Source organism: Varroa jacobsoni, unplaced genomic scaffold (assembly GCF_002532875.2).
Source record: "Varroa jacobsoni isolate VJ856 unplaced genomic scaffold, vjacob_1.0 contig04430, whole genome shotgun sequence".
In the NCBI taxonomy this organism is placed as follows: domain Eukaryota; kingdom Metazoa; phylum Arthropoda; class Arachnida; order Mesostigmata; family Varroidae; genus Varroa; species Varroa jacobsoni.
Window position 1 is genome coordinate 13,696 of NW_019215248.1, and position 4,042 is coordinate 17,737.

Genomic DNA, 4,042 nt, shown 5'->3' on the forward strand with positions numbered 1-4,042 from the left:
ATGGACACGTACATAGTAGGACTGCTAGTCGATCGACGAATAGTATCTCAAACACGTACTACAAAGGGGCATACTTTATATATTGAACGTAGAGACCGAGAATGCGTAATAACATTACACACAAGCATAGGATACGAATAGGGGGGCGTAACACCGGAAACACGAGGGCAGTTAATAGAAAAAGTGATTTTGTAATGAGCCAGCTGGCGGCACGCAACGTATTGGCCATGCTAACAATATAATAAGAACAGTAGCAGCAGAAACAACAACTGTATGTAAAGAGAGAGAGATCATACCTTGACGCCCATATTTATTGCTCTAAGACTAATTATCTCGTATTTAGGCAATTTAGATTATGCGACGATCCATTCAAGTTCCTCTAAGCCCTGTTTACACTTTATCTCAAGAAATGGCTAAGCCTGTCGACAAGTTGCGTCTCCATCTATCTGAGTACATGATTAAACTGCATCGTGTAGACTCGTGTATCACGAGTCGCACTGAAGCCTGATATTGTTATTTTCAATGTTTGAGCAGAAAATGGGTAGCTTTTATACTGGGATATTTTTGAGTCGGTGTGGGGTTTTTCAAATGGAATGCGATTACTTAAAATTTTGCTCTTGTTAAATTGGAACAAAGACTTTTTTCACACAGTTCTCGAGTCCTTTGTTAGACCTTGGGCGTATGTTATCCAATACCTTACAATCATCATTCAGTGTCTAACCAGGTCCACCCATCACCGGTGCAAAGCGCCTTATACTTAAATGAGAAATGTAATGCGTATAAGGGGCATTGCGATTTGACCGCAATCAGAATTGAGCTCATTTGTTGCCACTTTGTAAAGCAATGGTAAACTTTAGTCGATCATGGGTTGGCTGACGAAGGCTTATCATTTTCGTTTTGCTATATCTGTTAGACAATGATAAGCGTACATCGCACATATATTCGTACTTATTGTACTTATTTAAACGATACCGGTCCAGATTTGCCAAGGCACACATGTGCGTCAGCAAAAGTTATCCATCCATTGTTTTTAAAAAAATTCATCGCTGCCTTAAGTCGAAATATGGTTCCCAGTGATTAAATATGATACCTATTATTCCATTCACTACTCGGGTTTAGTAGATTCGGATTCATACATCGTATTTGATTAATATTTAATCAAATAGCAAACGATCGTCCGACTGAATCCTTCCCTAGCTGGAGACTCGCCCGGCTTCAGTTTCCCTTTCCTTGCGCCGGCTCTAGCGCTCTTCGACGTAAGAGCGGCGGCCGCGCCGACTGATGGCAACACGCGCGAACTTCAGACAGAAAATGCCGCCTTCAGCGTCGGACGCCTTCAATTGCAATTGTTGTTATCGCTACGAGAAAAAACAGTTGGGCGAAGGCTGCATCATAGTCCATTGGTTTGACGTGTCAGGTTTTTCTTCAATTCTGAGATATGCGAAGTTGCTGATTTGTAGTTCGCACTCGCCTTTCGCGTTGAAAGCGTGCCCGGGGTCGCGTGTGACCACTGATAATCATGTTATAGTGAAAGTTAGTGTAAAAACATAGCTAACGGATAATAAGCCTCGTCGCTTTGCGTTGGGTGACTATTTTTCTTTTTTCGCCGTCTCAAGGATTACGTGTTTTGTTTTTCCGAGCGACTTTCGTAGTGAACTTCATTAATGATGGTGATATTGATGGTGTGAATTTGTGCAATTTAGTTACTGACATCTACAAACAAAGACGCGTTTATTGTTTGCACATAAACGTACGTCATGCGCGAGCTGACTCCCAGACGTCTCCGAGGGCTCGTTAATCTTATTCATGTTCAGATTTTTGTATGAACCTACCTGATGCCGAGTGGCGATTGACATCGGGGAACCTGCGTGCGCATCATAAGTGTGCCCCTATCGCTCTTTCTCCGATCGTCGCCCACTTCGAGCGTGGCTCGCCGTCGCGCTCCGGAGTAATGCAAAATGTAACTCGTCTCTCGGGCAAGTTGGAGAAGTGCTCGATTGTCGAGGAGTGCAACAAAGAGTGCCAGGAGTGTTTTCATCCATCATCGTGGTGTTATGGCCAACCGTTCAAGAACCTTGCTCGCCTCTGTCGCGAATGGTTTTGCCTGGGATGGAGAGTGAAATTTATCCTTGAGGTAGATGCAAGCAAAACGGTGACATTTTAGAGAACAGCAATTCCTTTATGTTACTAGGTGCTATTTGTTGAATTGTGACTACGATGATAATGCAATTCCTACTGTTGATTGCTAGTAAATTACTGATAGGTAACATTTATGCCAGCTACGATAGCGGTAAAGGAGTGCCTGCTTTGGCATTTTCATTTAAGGCTAGATGCGATCTACTTGTAAACGCGATAAAGCAAGACGATGTAACGTAGATGCCGTAGCACCAAGCGGGGCACCGGGGGTATGTCTTGCCCCCTGTACTGATTGTTGCCGATTCATTGAAAGAAAGAGTCATCAGTGTCGGCGGTTACGAGGTCATGGTCGGAGGCCTATTGCGCTCGTCTGACCAATGCTCAGAACGGTTCATACTCTTCATGAGTAAGGAAACACGAATGTCAAACAGCTCGCCTACAAAAAGAAATACTTCAGCAGTATGTGCCTGCCTAGTAAACAGTTGTTACAAACTGACAATAACATATAATCCTTAGATGAACTTTAGTCCGTGAGATAGTTCCCTTAGCGGTACACTAGTAACATGTTTGCCTAGTAAACAGAGGCACTCGTGAGATAGTCTAGGCTTAATACCTTTTGCTTTATGTTCGAAACCAACCGTCTAAAGCAATTCGCGCAGACCGACACATGCTACCATTGACCACCAGTTGACAGTTGTTTTCGGCTTAGGTCGTTTTTCTCGATGTCTACCTGTTGTATATCAAAGAGAATCTCAGCGCATCCTTATAGAAAAAACTATACATTTCTAAGAAAAAAAAAATTGTAAAGCTCGCAGCCAAAACATTTTGCCCGGAAAAACTCAGCTCGCCTCTGATGACTTCCGACGAAACGCAGTCGGGTATAGCTTATCAACTCAAGGAACAAATGTCTGCGATTAAATGGCCTGCTTGATTATATTTACCCGATGCGGACGGTGCCGTTCTGATGCACCCAACAAAAGCGCAGAGCCGATAATACCAACGATGCGCCGTTCGTATCACTGCGATTCTCCTATCACAACAAGCAGATTCCCATCACTATTTGCTGTTTCCTTGAATTCACCGAGTGAAATAAACTATCACGAAATAGTCGCAAGCTTCGAATATTCGTTTCTTAGATCGTAGACCTATTTACATCTAGTTCTTCAGTTGAAGCAACAGGGAAAGGCGTTCCTGTATCATAAATAGACATCCGTGATCATATTAATGGACAGCATTTCAGTGAGTGAAGTCTTAATGATAGCTTCAGCTGACGATCAATGAAAACACATTTTAAAAATTACGCTGTCTATTATTGGGCTAGACAACGGAAAATATAGCGATTTAGTCCGATTTTAGAGTAGGTACCAGTCGTCGATTAATGCATGAACTGAACGGACGGATCGTCCTTATCTGCATTTTGTTGCTATCCCACCATATCAAAGTCCAGCACTCAACTTCTGCCAAAATAATGTTTCCTTTCTAACAATAAGCTCGTTTTTGCCTTTGACATATGATGTTAAGGTACCAGAAAGCGAAAGGAAAAGCAGCTAGAATAAATTTCATTTCAACAACAAGTCGGGCACTCGCTGGCTCATAAGCCGCTGGGGCTTTTTGTCAATGCATACAATGATTCGTTCTACTCTCTTGTAAGTGATTGTGACTAAAGAGATCAGCCGAGGGCATGTGACAAATGCTATTTCTATCCTAATCCTTAAAAATGGCTTCCGTACATTCAGCTCGCTAAATCAGCCCCTTTTAAGTCCTGGTGCTTCGTGTCAGTACCGACTCGTCTCATTAATTTCTTCGTTATTCAAATTATGTAAATCCGATAAGAATCTCTTTGCGTACGCGGCCAGCCGCTTGCTTGTATCTTCTGGCCTCGTTATCTAAACACAATAGGACGTTG

The 4,042-nt window shown here is 42.7% G+C and overlaps 1 long non-coding RNA gene across 2 annotated transcripts; it reads right to left on the reverse strand.

Annotated features, from left to right (window-relative positions):
* Window positions 1-310: 310 nt before the first annotated feature.
* LOC147751778 (uncharacterized) lies at window positions 311-3,457 on the reverse strand. Of its 2 annotated transcripts, XR_015315932.1 has the most exons (3): window positions 3,078-3,457; window positions 1,833-2,104; window positions 311-1,510 (listed from the first exon to the last, which is right to left on the reverse strand). It is a non-coding gene; the product is annotated as an uncharacterized LOC147751778 (long non-coding RNA). The 2 variants fall into 2 exon arrangements; XR_015315931.1 differs by having other exon boundaries at window positions 1,833-3,457.
* Window positions 3,458-4,042: the final 585 nt, after the last annotated feature.